Genomic DNA, 25166 nt, shown 5'->3' on the forward strand with positions numbered 1-25166 from the left:
AACTGAGATGGGTCCAGTGTTTGGAGGTTCCCTATGTCCTTATTGATTAGTTCTATGAAAAGTCTTAACTTGGCTTTACATATGAGACTGGTTAGGCTTATGGGTCTGTAATTGCCTGGGTCTGTGGAATGTGCTCCCTTATGCTAGAGAATGACTGTAGCTGTTCTCCATTGGCTGTGTACATAATCTGTATGGAGGCTGATTGAACATTGTTGTTAGGGGTGATGCTAAATCGTGCTTCATTCTATTTAAGATGCATCCAGAGATATTATCAGGACCCATAGATGCGGTATTGTTAGCTTTTGATGACACTTTTAGGACTTGGTCTTGTGTTATAGCTGGAAACTAGTTAGTTTAAGGTATATCTTTAGGGGCAGATGATTGGGGGTAAAGAGAGAGCTACATTTATTGGCCAGTAGGTCTGCTGTATCTTCATTGTCATAGTAGGTACCATCATTCCTAATCAGCTCAGAGCATTGCTGCTTTGTGCTTTTGAGGTTACGAACATGACTGAAAAATGCCTTGAGATTCTTTGGCCTGGTAGCTATTTTAGCCTCAAACTTAGCTTTGTTGTGTTTTATTAAGCTCCTGAATTGTTTTTTAATGTCAAAGGCTCAAACATTGTGTATATTGCTCTTCTTTCTTTTGATTATAAAGCTTGTTGATATTATGGTTCCACCTTGTTGGTTTGTTTCTGGAGTTTGCCCTATACTTGTTCCTACAGGGTTCAACTGCATTTATGCAGCTGTTTACATGCAGGTATAGTGTGGTGGTGTACGTTTCTGTGTATTTAGTGGAGTGAACTGGGTTTGGTGGGGATTTGAAGCTTGCCAGTGTAACACTTGGAGTATGTAGTTTGTCATTCCCTCCAGTACAGCTCTTTTGAGTGTCAGTTTTTAACTCCCAGTGGGTGTGGCTTGCAGTTCAAACAAATATTCATATCTCTGGAGCAATTAGTGTTACTAAAAAACTGTAAATGGCAAACTGTTTCAGGATTAATTATTTTAGTGGTATTCATTCAGTTTGATGCCTTCAACTGGATTTTATAAATAAACAAAATAAAGGCAGTGAATATTCATTTTGTAATGTATGAACAGCTTATGATTTCTCAGTAACGATTCAATCAACACACATACTGCCAGCAGGATTTTCTTTGTACAGCTGTGAGCTTTCATACGAGGCTATGCAGATGATCATCGTGCATACAGCTGCAGTAATCACATATGGGTTCTCTGCCGTCAGGCGGTCCCTCGGTCGGCCGAATTCCAAAGTCTAGGTCCGGCGTCGGTTGTTGTCGCTCTCCTTCCTGACGTCAGTGCGGCAGGGGTATATAAGAAACAGCCGACGCCATTTTCTGCAGTTTTTTTTGCCGTGTGGTGCCCGAAGCAGAAGCAGTTCGCAAGTGCCGGTCGGCCAGCTCCTGAATTTACGAAAAAATTGGAAACCGAAGTCTTCATTAAAGCTAAGTACCTCGTTGGGGAAACTTTTCTTGCCTCAGACCGATGTCAGAAAAAGTTAACAATTGTATTTCTTGTGGGAAGCAAATACCGCATAAGGATTTCCATTCCCTCTGCATACCTTGTTTAGGCCCAGACCATGACGTCTCGGGCTGTCGCTTTTGCGCGACTTTCTAGAAACGCACTATTAAGCGTCGGGCGGAGTTCGCCCAACACTTTTTTGGTATAGCCTTTGATTATAAAATGTCGTCGGAGACTCCGACTACCGTTTTGTCCAAAAAACGCAAGGACAAAGACCGACACGCGAGGTCCGCGGTCCCCACTGACACCACGCCAAAACCAGCTGCACATGGTCCGGTTCTCAGCGAGACGTCTATGCAGTCCCTGACTACCGACGACACTTCTTTGGCGGTGTCTCCTGTAACCGAGACCGCAGGTACCTCGGCCCATACCCAGACTACAACCACCAAAGCCACTGTGAGCATTGAGCCTCCGAATGTGGACAGGTCCACTTCCACCCATGGTGTCTTTAGACCCTCATCTTCCTTTTCCATTAAGGCCTTTACTAAGTCCAAATCAGCCAGGCATCCCAAGAGGCCTGTTGCACAGGGCCCATCTCCAGGCCCCATGCCTAAAAAGAAGATGCTTAAAATGGCTGAGGATTTAATTACTCTTATCAGGGGTTCCCAACCCCCTCCAGACAAGAGACCCAGAGTGGAGGAAGATTCTCCCTCTTCTGATCAGGGCTCCATTTTTTGAGAACATTCTGATGTAGAGGAACACTCTTACTCCCTTTTTGAAGATTCTGATGCAGAGCAGTCCATTCCTTCTGTATCTCCTCCTGAGGATTTTTCTTTTGGAGAAACCTTGCACACCTTGAGGGAACACTTCCATTGGGAAGGCCAATACTTTTCTGATTCCAAGAAAAGACTTAGGGAATTTCTTTTGTTACCGCAACACAGACCTCTGGCGATACCTCCTGTCTTGGACATTCTTGATGATGTTTATTCGGAGGCTTGCCTTAATCCGGATTCCCTGCCTCCTGCACCAGTCAAGCCTGATAGGTACTACAGAGTTCCTAGCTCTCACCAATTTCTTTACAAAAGCCATAATGCTGACCCTGAAACCATTTCTCAAGGCCCCAAGGGAATGAAGGCCTCTACTGCTAAGAATCCACTACCTTCCGAAAGAGAGTCAAGATCCTTAGAAAGGTGGGGAAAAAAGGTATATACCTCGACCACCCTAGCCACGAGGGCCTTAAATTGTCAGTTTCATATGCTTAAATATCAGCAGTTTCTGTTATCACAATTAAGAAATAAAATGTCTCAACCTGAACAACCAGATTTGAAGGAGTTGCAGGATATGGTGCATTGTGCAGAACAAGTGGGTAAACACACCTTACAATGTGGCTATGATGCCCTAGAGGCCTCAAGTAGAGCTGCTGTTACAGGATCAGTCATTCGTAGACATGCATGGCTTAGGGAACAAATCTTGCCTGATCATGTGAAAGCTAAACTACTAAATGCTCCTTTACAAAAGGATGTGCTATTTGATACTAATGCTGAGGAGATACTACGGAAAATGGAAGAAAAAGCCAAATCTATGCAAACTGTCAAAGCTTTTCTACAAGTTCAACCACCACATTTTAGCAGAAATTGGCCTTCTAAAAACTGGTCCTTTCCAGCCACGGACAAGCCCCAAAGAGGCAGATACAGGCGCACAAGGGGCAGAGGACAATCACAAGGATCATATAGAGGCAGACAATGGCAAACTCCAGCACCAAGAGGTGGCGAAGACAGTGCACAACAACACAGGAAACAAACCCAATGACTTCCTCCTTTCCATGCCAAGCAAGTCTCAGCTGGCAGCACCCTTGGGAGGAAAGCTGGCATTATTTACAAGAAATTGGCATATTGTCACAACAGACAAATGGATCCTGGACGTTATAAACAGAGGCTACAGATTTCATTTTCACACTCTTCCAAAAATGAGAGGCATGCCAAACCTGCCACACAATCAAAGGGCAGAGGCACAACTACAAATTTCAAAGCTCATAGATATGAAAGCTATTCAAGAGGTACCTACTCACGAACAAGGCCAAAGTTTTTATTCCAGGCTGTTTCTGGTACCAAGGAAAGGAACCGACTGGAGACCCATTTTGGACTTATCCATCCTAAACACATTCTTACTCGTACCAAAATTCAAGATGCTAACATTACAGCAGCTTCTTCCCATGCTGGGCAAGGAGTTTTGGCTGGTAACATTGGACCTCAAGGAGGCATACCTGCATGTCCCAATCAGACAAAGCTGCAGAGGATACCTCAGATTTCTTGCAGGTGCAATCCACTATCAATTCTCTGCATTGCCCTTTGGCTTATCTACTGCGCCCAGAGTATTCACAAAATGCCTGGCATCAGTAATTGCCTACTGCAGACTTCAAGGGATACAAATTTACCCTTATTTGGACGACTGCCTGATCCAAGCGGACAGCAAGCACATACTTCTGGAGCATCTGGCTTATGCAACACGGTTACTGAATTCTCTGGGATACACAATCAACAAAGAGAAATCCAGGCTAACACCATCTCAGAAAATAACTTTCTTGGGTGCCAACTTGGACACAAACACCCAGATGGCCTATCTTATGCCAGAAAAACAGGGGCAACTAACTCAGTACTTCAAAATACTAGCAAATTGTGCCAGGCTTACTGCAAGGAAAATCCTGCAGGCTCTGGGCTTCATGGCATCTTGCATTCTTTTAATCCCATGTGCAAAGTTGCATATGAGGAAGCTTCAATGGTACCTAAAAAACCTATGGTCTCAACACAACCACAGTTTGGAAACAATAATACCAATAATTCCATGTTTGCAAAAGGAATTTCTATGGTGGGCCCAAGCATGTCAAACAAACACAGGTCTCCCATTCTGCAAGCCTCAAGCAAATCAAGTCATCACAACAGACGCCTCAGATTATGCCTGGGGGGCGCACATGACAGACAGGTGCATTCAGGGCAAATGGTCCCAAAAGGAAAAGCACCTTCACATCAATCAAAAAGAAATGCTAGCAGTGATAAATGCAATTACAGCTTTCAAGGACCTCCTGCATCCAGGACAATTATTGATAAGAACAGACAGCACCACAGTAATGTGGTACATAAACAAACAAGGAGGAACACATTTATACCCCCTGTGCAGACTAGCCATGACACTTTGGAACTTGGCCCTGGAATGGCAAATCGAACTTCAAGCACAGTACTTGCCAGGTTTGGAAAACACACTGGCAGACAATCTAAGCAGAAATATGACAGATCCACATGAATGGAAGTTGCCCCCTCAAGTGTTTACAAAGATAATCCAAGCGTGGGGGAGGCCAGACATAGATCTCTTCGGCTCCCACAGGAATCATCAGTTGGAAAAGTTTTGTTCAAGGATCTTTCATCCAAAGGCCTGGAGAGTGGACGCCCTTTCATTCAGTTGGACAGCATGGACAGTTTACGCTTTCCCACCTATACCTCTTCTGCCCAAAGTGCTCTTGAAAGCAAGAGCAGACAGGCCGAAAATGATACTGATTGCTCCAGACTGGCCAAGACAACACTGATACCCACTCCTGAGGAGCCTAACACATACTCCTCCCTGTCACCTACCTCTAATGCCTCTTCTGCTGACTCAGCACAGCTACAAAACTCTTCACAGTCAGCTGAAAACACTCAACCTCGCTGCATGGAAAATTCCTTAACACCACAATAGACTCTACTGCCCAAGGAGGTGCAGGATGTCATTTTGGAGGCCAGAAGGCCATCTACTAGAAAGGCGTACTCTGCAAAATGGAAACGGTTTTGCTCTTGGAATGAGAAAAAAGGCCAAGACCCTAGAAAACTGAATTTGCCTCGGGTATTACAGTATCTAGCTGAGCTGCTGAACAGTGGACTTTCATTTTCCTCCATAAAAATCCATGCCTCAGCCATTTCTGCAGAATTCAACACGGATCCACCCTTATTCTCTCACCCACTCTTAAGACAGTTCCTCAGAGGGGCTAAGAATATAAGACCACCAAGGAAACAACCAGTGCCAGCCTGGGATCTTAATTACATTCTAGAAAAATTAACATTGCCTCCCTTTGAACCAGCTTCCTCAACAGATTTGCAATATTTGTCCTGGAAAACAGCTTTCCTTCTGGCCATTACCTCAGCTCGTAGGGTTTGAACTACAAGCCCTCATGGCTGTGCAGCCCTTTCTCATCTTCCATCAGGACAGGGTTTCCCTTCGAACCAACCCGTCATTTATGCCTAAAGTGGTATCCAGGGTAGCTTTAAACCAAGCCATACACTTACCTACCTTTTACCCCAATCCTCAAAACAAAGGGGAAAGGCTGTTACACTCCTTAGACATCTATAGGCAGCTGCGTTATTATTTGGACAGAACAAAGCCTTTCAGGAAATCAGAACAACTTTTTGTGTCCTATGCTGTAGGGGCTCAAGGGAAGCCAGTTACCAAACAGACAATTTCAAAATGGATAGGCCATTGCATACGGTTTTGTTACTCCTATCATGGAAAATCTGTCCCTGCAGGCATCAGATCCCACTCCACCAGGGCCACAGCTACCTCTACAGCCGTCCTCAGAGGAGTTCCTACCAAAGATATTTTGAAGGCAGCCACTTGGAATTCTGTGCATACCTTCACAAAACACTGCCATCTGCCTTTATACTCCAAAACTAGTGCAGGCTTTGCCACTGCTGTGTTGCAGGGCATTCTGGCTCAACCCAGTTCCACCTAGTACCTACCACCCTGTGCGTAGCTTTGGGATTCTACCCATATGTGATTACTGCAGCTGTATGCACGATGAACATAGTACAGTTTTGTACCTACCACAAATGTAGATGTTCGAGTGCTAATACAGCTGCAGTACAGGTTTCCCTCCCTCCTTCCCCTCTTGGTAAAGGCATAGGGCCTAACCCCTCTTCATACAACCTGATTGGGTTATCCTTCTATGGTATATTTGCTGGCAACTACTGATTTTTGATTATATTGCATTGCATGTATATAAATATAATTTATGTATTGCCTTCCTTCTGGGGGCACCTGACATCTGGGGCAAGAAAGACTGAAGAAAATGGCGTCGGCTGTTTCTCATATACCCCTGCTGCACTGACGTCAGGAAGGAGAGCGACAACAACCGACGCCGGACCTAGACTTTGGAATTCGGCCAACCGAGGGACCGCCTGACGGCAGAGAACCCATATGTGATTACTGCAGCTGTATTAGCACTCGAACATCTACATTTATGGTAGGTACAAAACTGTACTTTCTGTCTGTGATACCTGACTGAGATATTTAGAGAACTATGAAAAGTATTACAATACAAAGAAATAGTATACAAAAACATTCTCTCTCTCTCTCTTCAGCTGCCTTAGAGAGAGGCTAAATATCAGTACAGTTGTGTGTGCCATCATGTATGCTTTATGATTAAATCTTCTGATATCTTGAATGTAATAATGTTTTGGAATTATTAATTCAAATATGAACAAGCAATATTTGACACTGCAGAAATTTCTGGCGGTGCACTCGGCTGTAATGAGTTAAAGAAATCTCTAAAGGTACCTTGATTAGATGGGATCTCTGGTTTCAGTTTTATTTTGAAGAGACTGCTTTATAGTTAGACCTAACAAGTGATGAAGATATGCAAGGAACTGTGCAGGATGCCTCTGTATTAGTAAGGACAAGGTCCAAGATGTTGTTCCCTTAGTAGGTACTCTGACAAATTGCTCAGGGGTCTTTGTATTGACAAAGTCCAGGAATCTCTGTGCTTTTGCACTCGTGATGATGTAGGTTTACCAGTCTGTAGTTGGGTAGTTTTGATCACCTAGGAAATGGTATTAGGTTTAATACTGACTAATTCTAGTCCCTGTAGATAGGCACTGTGGCTTTCTTATGTCATAGAGTTCTATAGGTAGCTAGCTAATATATGGTGTGGGACATTTCTGATGGTTATTTGGACATGAAGAAGTTCTAGTGCATCATGCTGCTTTACCAACCTTGATGCGAGTCTCTTTTGGATGTAGATTGAGACACATCCAGGTTTTTTCCCTCCTCGACAGTAGCTGGTCTAAATATATAAAAGGTATTATAGCCCTGCACAGCCAGAGTGCTCTCTGCTATTTTAAACTATGTCTCAATCACTACATAGATGTCATTGTCCTCCAAGTTGTGAAGAGCTTGTAGGCAGTGGAGTTTTTGTTCAGGCTCCTAGCATTGATCCGTACCGCCTTCATTTTTTTATTTCTTTTTTGCTTGCTTCATTATGTTAGGTTTACCAGGTTGCTGTTGCCTAAAAAGGGACTGTAGGGGGTGGGTAATGTCTTTGCCAGTAATCAAAACCCTTGAGGTGAATGATGCAACCCATCCATTGCAAAGCAGTGTGATCTGTCGATCATAGCCTCCCAAGCTAACAAATGTTGGACCCCCTTTGAATGACATTAAAAACTAAGCCAATTATTAAAGTCAGTTATATTTTGCTCATATTGCGGCATCATCCGTGGAGAAGGTAGAATGCTGCTCAGTGCTAGGCTCATACCTGCTTTTGACAGGCACCCTGAGAATGCCATCATGTTTCTCTCCATATTGTCTAAGGAGGTAGACACCAAGTTATTAACACCAGCATGAACTGTGACAGAGAAAAAGTATCCAGAAGCCTTTCTTTTGGAAGTCAGAGCTTGAATGGCTAGACATGTAGTAAGGGTTCCAAGGGTGTTAAAGACTTAGACTGGTGAAAAATTGATAGTTGCAGGGAGTGTCCTACTGCAGGTGGTTGGTTGAAGTCCCCAATCTTAGCCGGAGTTTGCAGTGACATTAGTGAGCAGAGCACACACACTTCTTCATAAGTTCATAGGTGTATACTAAACTAATTACCGCTAGTTTTTTTTAAACCTTGACATGCATCCCAAATCTCTTGATAAGTGTTTGCAGGGGCATGGGAGGTGAAACATTTACAAGGTTGGGAGGGTGGCTTAATGTCTAAGGTGTTTGCCTTACAAACACAAGGTGCAGGGTTTGAGTCTCACAAGGGATAATTGGCTAGGCTTAAAATGGCTCACAAGGGCAGTTAGCTTAGTACTAAACTATGAACCTATGAAGCAGGGGTCTGGGAGATTAACTGTTTACAAGCTGACTGTATCCAATAGAGACTTAGGTGCCAACCCAGGGATGAATTTCGTGTTTCCCTTCCATTTGTCCAAGTTGCACTTGAATTGAGATAGGCAGGATCTGTTCTTTACATGGATGGGGAAGCCCATTCCAGAGAAATGGTAGTCTCTGGGATGCATATCTCTCTGTCCCCAGCAGGTCCTGTTTATAGTACAGGCAATTTGTCTGTAGAATGGGTAATTCTGGTGCTGTTTGTTTTGCAGATATGCAGAGGGTTCAATAGGGTGGAGTCCGACAATTCCTTCTATGCTGGGCCTAGATCTCCCCTCAACAGCCTGTAGGAGACAGAGTACAGGAATAGAGCTTTGAGGTGATCTGCATAGTAAATGTTACTTATGCCCTGTATTCTTTTAGTGAGGAGCCTCTGTGGTTGATCCAGTTGTTGGATGTGCTTGGTTACATAGCACACTAAACATGTGTAACTCCACATTCTACCTCGGCTAGCCTGCCAGGCACGTAATCTGTGCAGTAGGTCATGCGGGCAGAATTTTTTTTCCCTTTCCCAGGACAGAAGAGCCACTGGCTGCTTCATCCTATCTCCTACCCTGATTTCTGCAGTTTTTGAGTCTGTGAGATGCTGGCAACACAGACAGATGCTTTACTTCTGGTTCATTGGACCAGCACCTCCCACTGTTATTTTATGGGTGTCAAAAAGTTATGTCCTTGGGAATCATCTAAAATGGTGTGCCAATGGACACTGTCAGTGATTCAGCATGGAAAGTATAGTTATTGAAGCTCGGTTGTGTATTTCACCCCTTCCTCATCCAATGAGTTTAGAGGTACAGTATACTATCGTTTGCAATGATGAGCTGATGGATTGCATTTTTTCCCTGATATAGTTGCATACAAGTAAAGTGGAAGAAAGTTCACTAATTTTGAAGCAGCTAGATGTTCATTGTGTTACACTGCTGCAGTCATCACACTTGGGTTATCCTGCCGTCAGGCGGTCCCGCAGTCGGCCAGAGTTCCAAAGTCTTGGTCCGGTGTCGGTTGCTGTCACTTCTTCCCTGACGTCAGTGCGCCAGGAGTATTTCATCAGAAGGTCCTTCTTATAGCCCCTTTTCAAAAAATGTTGACTAAATACATCAGTGTTTTCATGAAATTTTTCTTCTTGTGTGCATAGCCTAGAGGCTGTCATATATTGGCCTCTTACTACATTAGGATATATATGCCTGGGGTACATACCATCAAAGGACAGGTTACTATTTTTCCAGCATCCCTTTTGGAGTAAATTATCTATCTGACCCATTTGGTTAACCAGTAATCGTACATCCAAAAAAATCCATCTGTTTTTGTGACATGGACATGGTAAACCTCAAAAATTCAGTGGTATGGTCAATGTAGTGAAGAAAACCATATAATTCTTCTTGGCTCCCTCCCCACAAGATAAAAACATCGTCCACAAAACAACAGTGAAGTCTAATGTGTGGTCTGTATATTGTTATTGTCAAGCACAGATTGTTCCTCCCATGAGTTCATTACTGCATTTGCATATGAATTTGCACAGGGGGTGCCCATGGCCACCCCCATTTTTGTGCATATAAGCAATCACCATACAAGAAAACATTATTGTTTAAGACCAAGTCCAACAAGCAGCAAACCATATCAACCTGACTGTTGTCAAAATTCCCTCTATGTGTCAACAGTTCTCTAATGGTATCAAGGCCATGCTCATTTGAGATGCACGTAAATAAATTCAGTACATCAAGGGTTGCAAGAAAAAAACCCTGTTATATCACCACAACCCCAGAAATATGAAGAGGTCAGTTAAAAATTGCTCAGTGTCCCTGAGTACAACAGAGACTGAAGCCAACATTGTCTTAAGCTTATTTTCCACATATAAAGAGCATGTTTGTGTGACCCATGGAATACCTCACAATAAAAAAAAATAATATCACAAAGATGCAATGTAGAAGAGAGGATTAGTGAAGTAGAAGTTAAAAAATAGAAGTTGAAGTTATGGAGTGCCTGCAAAGTGAAGGATTTCATGTAGAAAGTCTAACACAGGTTATATCACAGCAGGATGGAGCGAGTCCCCAGAGTAGGGAGAAACAGGAAGATCAGGAAACATCTGAAGAAGAAATATGGACACGAGAAAGAAAGAAATTTAATACAGTGTAATATTTATGCAAAGGAGAAAGCAAAACTAACCAATACGAAAAGAGCAACACCAAAGATATTTGAAGAGAAATACAGGCGAAGGAATCCGGACATGGAAAACTTTACAGTACAAAAAATACGACAGAGGAAAAGTAGAAAGGGAGATAAGTAATGGAGAAGTTAAAGAAACAGAAACTGAGGTTATGGAGTACATGCAAAGTTGAGGATTTAGTGTAGAAAATCTAATTCAGAAAGCACCACAACAGGATAGAGTAATGGATATCCTCATTCCCTCCAGTAGAGCTCTTCTGAGTGTGTACCTTTAACTCCGAGTGGGCATGGCTTCAGCATTTAAAAATTGAAGTTATCAACTTACATTTTTAACAAATACCCATTGACAGAGGTCATGTATCAATAAAATTGTGTTTGCTATCATGTATGTTTCAAGATAAAATTTTCCAATACCTTGTATGGAACATGGTTTTGGAATTATTAATGCAAATATGAACAGGCAATATTTGACGCCTAGAGGAGCAGTAGGGTGTAACTGCAGAAACGCCTGGAGACGTCACTCGGCTGTAATGAGTTAAGGAGAAACCAGTGGAACAGGTAGCAATTGGTCAGGTGCCATATGAAGAAAATTTGGAGCCTTCCACAGGAAACTAGTATTACTAGACAGCAAGGGAAGGAACAAGAAACTGTGGAAACTCTGCAGTCAATGTTGAGGGGTGATAGGCCAGTGAGTTCCCCATATGATAGAGCAACGGATGGCACAGGATGAAACCGAAGAGAATGTGCCACAGGAAGATGCTATAGAATCTTCTATAGAATGCCAGCAGGAACTGGAAAACAAGGGATGTGCCCTCAGTTTGGAAGGAAATGAGCTAAGAGAAGAGTTGCTTGATTTAATAGAGATAGATATATTAAGATCAATGAAAGAAATAGACATAAGGTTAATAAAACTCAAAAAGCCAGAAGTCTCATAAAACAAATGAAAACAGTAATTGGGACTGTTACTAGAGATCCATGCGATATAACAGAAGTAAACAGGATATATTACTATGCAGCTAAATTAATAACTGATAAAGTTCTACCACAAGAACCCAAGGTAGTGAAGGAAAGGAAGGGGAGAAATCGAGTAACATCATGGAAGTACAAAAGTAGTATAAACTGCTGTGGAAACAAGGCAGGATCCAAACTCAAATTTTCAGAAAAAAATACTGGTTTATTGTAAGCTCTTTCGCAATAGTGTCATTGCTTCATACAACGGGAAGCAATTGGTCAGGTGCCATATGAAGATAATTTGGAGCCTTCCACAGGAAACCAGTATAGATATTCACTTGAATATCTGATGGAGCAGTGACACTATTGCAAAAGTACTTAAAATAAACCAGTATTTTTTCTGAAAATTTGAGTTTGGGGCCTGCCTTGTTTACACACCAGTTTATACTACTATTGTTGTTTCTTGCATTCTTTCTGGTGTGGTTAATTGCTGGAGTATTCCTTGGATGTTCTTCGTGTTTCACTGTTGCAGTCATTACATTTGGGTAATCTGCTGGCAGGTTGCCCTCAGTCGGCCTGATTACCAAAGTCTTGGGTCCTGCGTCAGCTGCTGTCTTTTCTTCCATGACGTCAGGTCGTCAGGGGTATAAAACATGCAGACGACGTCATTACCTCAGTCTTTCTTGCCGTGCAGTGCCCGAAGCAGAAGCAGTTCGCAAGTGAAGTATCGAATCAAGAAAACTATTAAACAGTTAAGACAAGAAGTGTCACTATTAGAAGAGTATAGAAGTGGGAACAGATCAACAAAAATACTCAGAAAGATTGATGTGATAAAAGCAATATGTAGTATTAGAACAGACCAGGATCTATTGTGTACTATCGTAAATAAACTAAAAATTTCAGCACAGGAAGAAAAAGTTAGAACATACTAAGATAAATATAAAGGGAAAGTACAAAATAAGCAATTTATTGATGACCCAAAAAAGTTTTATACTGAACTGGGAAATAAGGTAAAAGGAATCGAAAGATTGCCAAAAAAAGAAGAAATGGATATGTTTTGGAGAAATTTCTATGAAGATCCTGTGGAACATAATAAAGATGCTAAATGGATAGAAGTTAAAGAAAGAATAAGAGGTTTAAAGGTACAGGATATGAAATGGGATGAAGTAACAGCCAGAGAGATTGAAATAAAGTTAAGAAAAGCCTCTAATTGGAAAACTCCAGGCCCAGATGCAGTACCTAACTGTTGGCTGAAAGTATTAATATCTTTGCACGAAAGTTTAGCCATGAGTAAGAGCTATTTATATTCGCACCCAGAATAGAGACCAGTCTGGTTAACAACAGGAAAAACAATGCTCCTACTTAAGAGTGAACCTGCAAATTACCCTAAAAATTATAGACCAATAACTTGCCTTCCGTCAACATATAAATTATACATGGGAATTGATCCTGACAGAGTTTATAGTCATTTAGAAGAAAACGCAATTATGGCAGTAGAACAAAAGGGCAGTAAAAGAAAGGCATATAGAACAAAGGACAATTTGTTGTTAAAGTCATAGTGGAGAACTGTAAAAAGGAGAAGAATCTAAGAATAGCATGGATTGACTACAGAAAAGCATTTGATAGTATCCCACATTCATGGATAAAAGAGTGCTTAAAATGTATAAGGTACACCCTACACTATTCGACTACGTTACAGTGACCATGAAAGAGTGGCAGACCACTTTGTAATTAAGCCACGATAAAGGACAAATTGTTATCATAGGGATAACAATTCAAAGGGGAATATTCCAGGGTGACTCTGTCACCACTGCTGTTCTACCTTGCCCTTAACCCATTAAGCTGTTTACTTAACGGCTTAGGCCATGGCTATAATCTGGCTCCTAGAAAACATCAAAGTGTAAAGACTTATCTTCTCTTTTCTGTTTATTTAAAACTGTGTAGCTCATCAGATGAGGAACTGAAAGCACAACTGCAAGTTGTCAAAACTTTTTCAGATGATATAAGAATGTCATTTGGCCTTGATGAATGTGCAAAAGCAACCTTTAAAGCAGGAAAACTACACCACCAGAAAAACATCTGTTTGGGACAAGATTGTGATATAAAAGAACTTGAGCAAGGAGGAGTGTATAAATATGTGGTAATTGATGATGGATCAACAATAAAACATGAACAAATGCAAATAAAACTTAGCAAGGAATACTTCAGCAGACTTAAATTAATCCTGAAAACAGCACTGTCATCTAGGAATAAAATCCAAGCTGTAAACCAGTTTGCTCTTCCTGTCCTAACTTACAGTTTTGGAGTGATTGACTGACCCCAAAACTTGTTGGATAGATTAGATAGGAAAACAAGAAGGATGCTTCATGCTCACCAAATGATTTGCAAAGATCAGTGCATACCAAGATTATATATTCCCCGTTCCGAAGGAGGGATGGGCCTCCTTGAAATTGATTATATGTATAGATCTGCAATCGTGGGACTCCACACACTTCTGCTGACCTCACAAAACCCAAACATAGTGAAAGTTTTGAAATATGAGGAGAATAAATCTAAGATGACTTCTCTGCTTAATCTAGCAGAAACATATTGGCATCAAGCAGGAATGGAAATCAGACCAGAAGTAGATAAAAATCAAGCAGCAACTGAATGTGCCAAAAAACAAAAGGAAGAATATAAGGTGAAGGATCAGATGAGAATGCAAGAAATATGGAAAATGCATAAATATAGTTGCACATATAGAAAACTTCTGGAAGAACCTCATGTTGATCAGGAATGAATGCAGGAATGGTTAAGGAGAGGCGAGTTCAAACCAAGAGATAAAAGGTTAATATTGGCAGCCCAAGACAGTGGGCTGTGTACATGCTGGTTTACAAAGTCCATTGAACATGTGAGAGAAACAGACAGATGTAGGTTTTGTAAAACTGAATTGGAAACAGTTGCACACCTCGTTGCTGGTTGCGACATATTAATGGCAGAAGGACTGTATACTGAAAGGTATAATAATGTGGCAAGACTGTTGCACTAGGGATTGTGCAAACTTTATGGTATTGAAGTGGCTGAAAAACACTGGAAACATGAGCAACAAAGCATCATAGAAAATGAAGAAGTCTACATCATGTAAGATCATCCATTACCAACAATTCAAAACATAGATGGTAGAAAACCAGGTATAGTGGTCCAGGAAATGAACACAAAAATAACATTAATCATTGAAATTGCCACAACCAGTGACTACAGTGTCCTGTGTACAGAGAGCAGTGTGGTAGAAAAATACCCAGACAGTTCCAACAGTAGCAGAAGCAACAGGTCAACAGTCTACAGTCGTATTTAAATATGCTACCAATGCTTGTAACTCTGATCGAATTGCAGGAGGAGTCATTACTGGACACATTGCAGGTCCTGGGAAGAGCACTACTGGCTGACATCAAAGAGTGAAACAATACTAATTTCATGAAGTCTAATTGTACTTTGACTTGGGAATGGGGTCCATTCCCATCATGGTATTAGAAAACCAAAAGTAACAGTGACTGGTAGTGGTTGCTGTTGTACTCTGGAGCTGTGATGTAGTGATCTTAAAATGGAGATGTTCTTCGTGTTTCACTGTTGCAATCATCACATTTGGGTTATCCCTGCCAGGGTAGCCCTCGGCCAGCTTGAATACCAGAGGCTTAGCATTTCTGCGTCAGTTGCTGCTGCTTCAGGACTGACGTCAGGTCGTCAGTAGTATAAAGTAAGGCAGCCGATGCCATTACATCAGTCTTTCTTGCCATGGAGCCCGAAGCAGAAGCAGTTTGCATGAGTGCCGGTCAGTCGCTCCCTGAGTTTCATCTACCGAATTGAAGTTCACGTCTTCTAAACCCAAGTACCCCATTGGGGATCCTTTTTTTTGCACTAACCGTTGTCAGAAAAAGTTAATTGTCTCACCTTTGGAAAGCAAATACTACAAAGAGGTTTTCTTTCTTACTGCGTCACTTGTTTAGGCCCAGACCACAATGTCCCCAGTTGTCGCTTCTGTGCTTTGTTCAACTCCAAAACTATCCGTCATTGGGCCCTTATTGTGGCTAGATATTTTCGCTTACAGTCCTCGAATTCCGATATGGCTTCGGTAAGCCATCTGACAGCAGATCTTCCGAAAAAGCTTAAAGATAAAGACCGAGGCAGACCGCATAGGTCCAGACCTACCAACGACACTTCCGTTAAGCTAGTCGTCACTTCTCCGGTCCTCAGTGAGGTGATTTCGCGCAGCCCCTGATGCTCGCTTCTGTGAATTCGCAGACCGCTGCAGAGACCCTTTCAGAGTCCAGTATGCCTCAAAACTCTTCTTCGACTAAGGATCCTGTGATTGTCTCTACCTTGGATGGGTCCGGAGCCGCTGAGCAGGCACCGGCTTCCAAGGAAGTCCTTCGCAATACCGATTCTCGACACAAACCGATGTCTTCTTTTGCGACTACTGTTCTTTCGAAAATGATAGAGTTTCTTAGGCCCAGGGTACAAACCACACCCAAGAAACTGACGACCCAATCTCAGGCACCTGCTTCCTTATCTTAGTCTCAAATGCTTAAAATGGCGGAAGACGTTATCATGCTGATCAGGGGAAGGCAAGCTACCCCCTCCAAAAGGAAAAGAGATCTGTCCCCTGTAGTTTTGTCTGAAAAAGAGTCTGATGACTCTGATGCATCTGAATATGAAGACATGCAACCACTGTCTAATTATGAGGATTCTGATGCAGAGGATTACATCCCTTCAGCTTCTCCCCCAGAGGATTTTTCCTTTGGGGAAACCCTTCATACCTTAAGGGTGCATTTCCAATGGAAGAGTCAGGATTACCCTCAGTCTAAAAAGACACTCAGGGAATTCTTAGTTCTTCCACAGCACAGACCCTTGGCCATCCCCCCAGTCCTGGATGTTGTGAAAGATGATGTTCTTCATGTTTCACTGTTGCAGTCATTACATTTGGGTTATTTGCTTGCAGGTAGCCCTCAGTCGGCCTGATTACAAAGTCTTGGGTCCTACGTCGGTTGCTGTCCCTTCTTCCATGACGTCAGGGGTATAAAACATGCAGCCGATGCCATTACATCAGTCTTCCTTGCCGTGTGGTGCCCGAAGCAGAAGCAGTTCGCAAGTGCCGGTTAGCAGACTCCTGAAATTTTTTGTTTTCGAGTTTCAGAACCGAAGTCTTCAACTAAAGCTAAGTACCCCGTTGGGGATACTTTTTCTTGCTCCTTACGAATGTCAGTAAAAGTTAATAATTACATTACTTGTGGAAAGCAAATACCTCATAAAGATTTTCATTCGTACTGTATTCCTTGCCAAGGCCCTGGCCACGACGTACCTTGCTGTCGGTTTTGTGCTTTATTTAATCAGTGCACTATCCGTCGTTGGTATATTTTCGCCTCTAGATTTTTTGGTTCTCGATTTAATTATCCAGAAATGTCGTCAGTTAGCCATCCGACTACCGGGATTCTGAAAAAATGCAAAGATAAAGACAGAGACAGGCCGCTGAGTTCCAAAACTGCTGACGACGCTTCTCCTAAGCCAGTCGCCAGTTCGCCGGTACTCAGTGAGGTGCTTTTGCAGCCCCTGATACTCGCTACTTCTGCTTCGCAGGCCTCTACTGAGACCCATTCGGAGTCCGGTATGCTGCGAGATGCTTCAACTATGTAACCCGTGGATGTCTCTACCTTGGATGGGTCCGAAGCCGCTGTGCAGGCACCAGCTTCTGAGGGTGTATTCAGGCCTACGGACTTGCATATTAAACAGACGCCTCCTTCTTTACATAGGCCTAAATCTCAAACCATGCCTAAAAAACTGACGCCCAGACTACATGCTCAGGCCTCTATGCCTAAAAAACAAATGATAAGAATGGCTGACGATCTTATAACTCTTATCAGGGGTAGCCAACCCCCCCCCCCCTTCTAAGAGGCCTAGGACTGAAGTTGATTATGAATTTTCTGATCAGGATTCTGTTTTTCTGATTCTTCTGATGATCTGGATTTGTTTTTATCTACTTATGAAGATTCTGATGCACAGGACTCCATTCCCTCTGCTTCCCCTCCTGAGGATTTTTCTTTTGGGGAAACCTTGCATACTCTAAGGGAGCATTTCTACTGGGAAAGCTAGAATTTTTCTGATTAAAAAAAAAAGGCTTAGGGATTTTCTTCTCCTATCTCAGCATAGGCCTTTAGCTATTCCTCCTGTACTAGACATTGTTGATGCTTTTTTGGAATCTAGTTTGGCCCCTAACAGATACTACAGGGTCCCTGAGTCCCACAAGTTCCTTTTTAAAAATCCTATTGCAGATCCAGAGACTATTTCACTGGGGCCCAAGGGTATTAAGGCTTCTACTGCTAAAATTCCTATTCCTTCTGCTAGAGACTCCAGGGTGCTGGATAGATGGGGTAAGAAGGCTTACACCTCTGCAACCTTTGCCATTAAGGCTTTAAACTGCCAGTTTCATATGTTAAAGTATCAGCAATATGTCATTGGACTGCTTAAACAGAAACTTATGTTCATTCCTGACTGTGTTGAAAATAGAGAATTAAAGGATTTAATGCATTCTGCTGAACAAGTTGGAAAATATACTTTGCAGTGTGGTTTTGATTCATTGGAGGCCTCTTGCAAGGGCTGCTGTTACTGGGTCTGTGCTCAGAAGGCATGCTTGGCTTAAGGAGCAATCTTTACCTGATCATGTTAAAGCTAAATTGCTGGATTCTCCCTTAAATCAGGACCACCTGTTTGACAACAAGGCTGAGGAAGTTCTTAAGAAGATGGAAGATAAAGCTAAATCTATATAAACTGTTAGATTTTTTACAAGTTCAGCCTCCTAGATTTAGTAGGCACTGACCCTCTAAGAATTGGTCCTTTCCAGCCCTTTCCAGGTTTTCTCAAGCCAAACTCAGACGCACCAAAAACCCCAGGTTTCAGTCCCAGGGGACACACAGGACTAAGCAGTGGGGGGCCTCCACTTCCAAATCTGGGAGTAATAAGACTCTCCTCTATAGTAAACCGTCTCAATGACTTCCTTTTAAAATTACCAAGCACTTATCAACTGACTGCCCCTTTGGAGGAAAAGATTGCTCTTCATACAAAGAATTGGAAACTCATTACCCAGGACAAATGGGTTTTAAATATAGTGTCCCAGGAATGCAGATTTCACTTCAACACGTTGCCAACACCAAGCGGGTAGCCGGACCTACCCCCAAATCAGTGGGCAGAGGCCCAAAAACAAGTACTTTCTCTCTCAAACATGGGGGCTATTCAACTGGTACCAAAAGAGGAAAAGGGACAAGGTTTCTACTCGATACTTTTCCTAGTACCCAGAAAAGACAATTCATGGCGCCCCATCCTGGACCTATCTACTCTAAACACCTTTTTGGAGATTCCAAAATTCAAGATGCTGACTCTTCACCAGTTACTTCCTATGCTAGGCAAAGATGCCTGGTTGGGGTTGGCAACACTAGATTTAAAAGAAGCATACCTGCACATCCCAATCGGAGAATCTTGCAGAAGATACCTACTCTTCAAAGCAGGCTACACGCATTATCAGTTCTCTGCACTGCCCTTTGGCTTATCTACTGTGCCCAGGGTATTAACAAAGTGCCTAGCTCCAGTTCTTGCATTTTGCAGGCAAAGAAATATTCAAATATACCCATATATGGACGATTGTCTAATTCAGGCAGAAAGCCAGGACATACTTTTGAATCATCTGGCCTTTGTTCAGAGGGTTCTAACTTGTCTGGGGTACACCATAAATGAAAATAAATCACACCTGGTACCCTGTCAACAAATTATATTCCTGGGAGCAAGCTTGAATACATCTTCCCAGATGGCTTACCTCACGCCAGAGAAACAAATTCATTTGACATCCTACTTCAAACAAGTGGCCACAAAAACCTTGCTTATCTGCAAGAAAAATACTGCAAGCCTTGGGGTTCATGGCCTCCTGCATTCTTCTAATTCCATATGCAAGACTGCATATGAGGAAACTACAGTGGTATCTAAAAAGCCTATGTTGTCAATATTCTCAGGATCTAGAAGCAGTGATTCCTATCATACCTTGCCTACGCCTAGAATTCCTTTGATGGGCAGAGGCCTGCCACCAAAACAAGGGACTACCTTTCACACCACCCCCTGCTGCCCAAACCCTAACAGCAGACACTTCAGATGATGCATAGGGGGCTCACCAGGCAGGGAAGTGCATTTAGGACAAATGGAATCCAAGTCAAATGCACCTGCATATCAATAAAAAAAAAATGTTATCTGTACATAATGCTCTGACAGCCTTCAAGGACCACATTCTTCCAGGACAACTAATGGTAAACATGGAACACCACTGTTATGTGGTACATAAACAAGCAGGGGTGTACACATTCCTACCCCCTCTGCAGACTAGCCATGGGATTGTGGAACACAGCCTTGAGCTACCAAGTGTATCTACAAGCTCAATTCCTGCCAGGAAAATTAAATACACTGGCAAATGGACTAAGCAGAAACCCCATGGACCCACACGAGTGGAAGCTGAAACCAAGGATTTTCAACATGTTGACAAGCAAATGGGGAAGCCCAGATATAGACCTTTTTGCCTTTCCCCAGAACTACCAGATGGACAAATTTTGCACAAGGACTCCCTGCAAACAAGCCTAGAAAGTGGATGCTCTGTCCTTCAGCTGGAAAAACCTATCAGTCTGTGCCTTCCCCCCTCTGCGCTCTCCAAAGTACTACTAAAAATCAAACAGGACAAACCAAGGTTTATTTTGATTGCTCCAGACTGGCCGCGCCAACATTGGTACCCCCTCCTGCGCAGTGTGTCACGGTTATCCCCATGGCACCTTCCTCAGACTCCTTCCCAGTTGTCTCAGCAGGAGAACCAGATTCCGCACCCTCAACTTCTAACACTGAACCTTGCAGTCTGGCTAATTACATAATCTCTCCTTTACCATACCTCAGTAAACCTGTGATGTACATCATTTTAGAGGCAAGGAGGCCTAGTACTAGAAAATCTTATGCTGAAAAATGGAAAAGATTCTGTGCCTGGAACCAATCTCAAGGGATGAGCGCAGCAGCACCCAATTTACCTCAGATTTTACAATACTTAACTGAGATGCTTCACAAGGGCCTGTCTTTTTCATCCATTAAAATCCACGCCTCAGCCATTTCAGCTCATTATAACACAGAACCTCCCCTCTTCTCTCATCAACTGCTCAAGCAGATGTTCATCGTGTTTCACTGTTGCAGTCATTACAATTGGGTTATCCTGCTGGCAGGCTACCCGCATTCGGCCTGAGTTCGAAAGTCTAGGTCCGGCGTCGGTTGCTGTCACCTCTTCCCTGACGTCAGTGCACCAGGGGTATATAAGATGCAGCTGACGCCATTTTCTTTAGTCTTTCTTGCTGCGCGGTGCCCAAAGCAAAAGCAGTTCGCAAGTGCCGGTCGGCCGACTCCTGAAGTTTTCAGTTTCGAATTTCAGATCCGAAATCTTCATTAAAGCTAAGTACCCCATTGGGGAAACTTTGTTCTTGCTCCAGACCGATGTCAGAAAAAGTTAATAACTGTATTTCTTGTGGGAAGTAAATACCTCATAAGGATTTTCATTCTTACTGTATTCCTTGCCTAGGCCCTGACCATAACGTTGCTAGTTGTCGGTTTTGTGCTAGATTTAGCCAACGCACTATTAAGCGTCGGTACGATTTTGCTTTTCATTACTTTGGCAGAAGTTTAATTATATAATGCTGTCGGATCAGCCAACTACCGGAGTTTACAAAAAACGAAAAGAAAAGGACAGGAGTCAGAGATCCAAAACCGATGACGAGGCTTCTAGGCCTGTCACCGGTTCGCCGGTTCTCAGTGAGGCACTTTCGCAGCCCCTGACACCCGCTACCTCAGAGCCACAGGCCACTTCCGACACCCATGTGGAGCTGACTGGGCCTTTGGAAACTCAAGGTATTGGACACTCGGAAACTATTCCCTCAGATGGGTCTGGAGCCGCTGAGCAGGCATCGGCTTCTGAGGGTGTTTTCAGGCCTACTTGTGAAACCTACTTCAGCTACAAAGACTAAAGCAGCTCTAAAGACAAAGAAACAAGTACAGCATTCACCTGGACAGGCCTCCATGCCTAAAAAACAGATGCTTAAAATAGCCGAAGACCTTATTACTTTGATCAAGGGTTCCCATCCCCCTCCTGAAAAGAGGCCTAGGCAAGAGTTGGAATATGAATCTTCAGACCAGGTTTCCATTTCCTTTAATCCTGGTCAGAGGAGGAATCACTCTATTCCTCCCTATGAGGATTCTGATCCTGAGTAATCTTATCCCTTCAGCCTGTCCTCCTGAGGATTATTCTTTTGGGGAAACACTGCATACTATGAGGGAGCATTTCCACTGGGAGAGCCAAGATTACTCAGAATCCAAGAAAAGGCTCAGTGATTTCCTTTTATTGCCCCAGCACAGGCCCCTTGCTATCCCACCTGTTTTAAACATTGTAGGTGATGTATTTACAGAGTCCAGTTTTTCTCCAGACTCTCTACCACCAGCCCCTGTTAAGCCAGACAGATACTGCAGGGTTCCATAAATTTCTCTATAAGAACCCTGCAGCTGACCCAGAAACCATCTCTCAGGGTCCCAAAGGGGTCAAGGCTTCTACTGCAAAAAACCCTATTCCCTCCTCCTAGGGCCTTAGACAGATGGGGCAAAAAGATTTATACCTCTGCTACCTTGGCTGTAAGAGCTTTAAATTGCCAATTTCATATGCTTAAGTATCAGCAATAATCTTATATCCTTGCTTAAACAGAAAATGCCAGCAAATGCAGAATGTGCAGACAATAAAGAAATGCAGGATTTATTGCATGCAGCTGAACAAGTTGGAAAGCATACTTTGCAATGTGGTTTTGATTCTCTTGAGGCCTCCTGCAGGGTCGCTGTTACAGGTTCTGTCATTAGGAGGCATGCTTTGTTAAAAGAACAAAATTTACCAGATCATGTTAAAGCAAAACTATTAGACGCTCCTTTACAGCATGATACTTTGGTGCTAAAGCAGAAGAGGTATTGAAGAAAATGGAGGACAAGGCTAAATCTATGCAAACAGTCAAGGATTTCTTGCAGGTACAGCCTTCCAGATTTAGCAGGAACTGGCCTACAAAAAATTGGTCCTTTCCAGTGTCAGATAGACCACAAAGGGGCAGATACAGACGCCCCAGAGGCAGATCACAGCCCAAGGCTCATGCAGGCCTAAACAATGGGGTGCTTCTACCTCCAAGAGCGGAGAGGAAATATCACAGCCATACAGGAAACCGTCTCAATGACTTTCCACTTCCAGCACCAAGTACTTATCTTTTGGCAGCCCCTTTGGGGGGAAAGCTAGCACTTTTTTCAGAAAATTGGCACATGATCACCCAGGACAAAGTGGTTCTAAATATAGTTTCACAAGACTACAGGTTCCACTTTCACACCCTGCCAAGACAAAACGGTATGCCAGACCTGCCACGCAATCAGTGGGCAGAAGCACAAATACAAGTTTCATCCCTCATGGACATGAGGGCCATTCAACAAGTACCAGAACAAGAGCAGGGTCACGGATTGTATTCAAGACTGTTCTTGGTACCAAGAAAAGAGAAAGCCTGGAGACCAATAGTGGACCTATCTATTCTAAACACATATCTGGATATTCCAAAATTCAAAATGTTGACTGTACAGCAGCTACTGCCCATGTTGGGCAAGAAGGCTTGGCTTGTGACTTTAGATCTAAAAGAGGCATACCTGCATGTCCCAATCAGACAAACATGCAGAAGATACCTCAGATTCAAAGCTGGCTCAATGCACTACCAATTCTCTGCACTGCCCTTTGGCTTATCTGCTGTGCCCAGGGTCTTCACAAAGTGCCTGGCACCAGTAATTGCATTTTGCAGACAAAGCTGAATACAATTATATCCTTACTTGGACGACTGCCTTATTCAAGCGGAAAACAAGCATATTCTACTACAGCATCTGGCGTTTGTAAAAAGATTATTGACAAGTCTAGGGTACACAGTAAACGAGAAGAAATCAAAACTCGTACCCTCTCAAGAGATAATATTCCTGGGTGCAAGCTTAAATACAACTGCCCAGATGGCTCATCTCACGCCAGACAAACACAGACAACTGACTACTTACTTCAAAATGTTGGCAACAAAGACCCAGTTATCTGCAAGAAAAATTCTGCAGGCCTTGGGTTTCATGGCATCCTGCATTCTGCTAATTCCATATGCAAGACTGCATATGAGGAAACTTCAATGGTATCTAAAAAATGTTTGGACTCAACATTGCCACAGCCTGGAAACAATAATTGCCCTCATTCCCTGCCTGCAACACGAGTTTCTATGGTGGGCAAAAGCCTGTCACCACAACATGGGACAGCCATTCACCTTACCCACAGCCAGGCAGACATTGACAACAGATGCATCAGATTACGCCTGGGGGGCCCATATGGCAGGAAGATGTATTCAGGGCACATGGTCCGCAAGTCAAATACCTCTACATATCAATCAAAAAGAAATGCTAGCTGTTCAGAATGCCCTAACAGCCTTCAAGGATCAACTTCATCCAGGACAACTACTAATAAAGATGGACAGTACTACAGTCATGTGGTACATAAGCAGGGAGGCACACATTCCTACCTCCTCTGCAGGCTAGCCATGAACTTGTGACACACAACATTGACTTACCAAGTACATCTGCAAGCTCAATTCCTGCCAGGAAGGAAAAATACTCTGGCAGACGATCTAAGCAGAAATCTAATGGATCCCCACAAGTGGAAATTGGATCCATAAGTCTTCAGCATGATAACAAGGACCTGGGGATGCCCGGACATAGACCTATTTGCCTCCCCTCACAACTACCAACTACAAAGATTCTGCACAAGGACTTATCACAAGCAAGCATGGAAAGTGGATGCTCTATCTTTCAGCTGGAAAAATCTAACAGTATATGCCTTTCCACCTCTGCCTCTCCTCCCCAAGGTACTCCTCAAGGTCAGACAAGAGAAACCAAAAATGATACTGATTGCCCCAGACTGGTCCCGCCAGCACTGGTACCCAATCGTAAAGAGCTTGTCTCACTGCCCAGCCTGGACATTACCTCAAATTCCTCACTTACTGACCCAACAAGACAGCCAGATAATGCACAGCCAACTCAAAACCTTAAATTTGGCAGCATGGCAGATAATATAGCCTCTCAAGACGCACCTCTTTCTAAAGCAGTGATGGATGTTATTTTGGAGGCCAGGAGGCCTAGCACCAGAAAATCTTATGCAGACAAATGGAAGAGATTCTGTGCTTGGAACCAAGCACAAGGCATTGACACTATTGTTCCAAATATTCCTCAGATTTTGCAATACTTAACTGAGATGCTGGATAAAGGCCTTTCCTTTTCATCAAT

The 25166-nt window shown here is 43.0% G+C and overlaps 1 protein-coding gene across 4 annotated transcripts in view; it reads left to right on the top strand.

The window, feature by feature from the left end:
- NCKAP1 (NCK associated protein 1) overlaps positions 1-25166 on the top strand; it is a gene marked incomplete in the record, with an annotated part of 2707503 nt that overhangs the window by 1916669 nt on the left and 765668 nt on the right.

This window comes from Protopterus annectens, chromosome 6.part0 (genome assembly GCF_019279795.1).
Source record: "Protopterus annectens isolate FY-2018-M chromosome 6.part0, PAN1.0, whole genome shotgun sequence".
Classification (NCBI taxonomy): Eukaryota; Metazoa; Chordata; order Ceratodontiformes; family Protopteridae; genus Protopterus; species Protopterus annectens.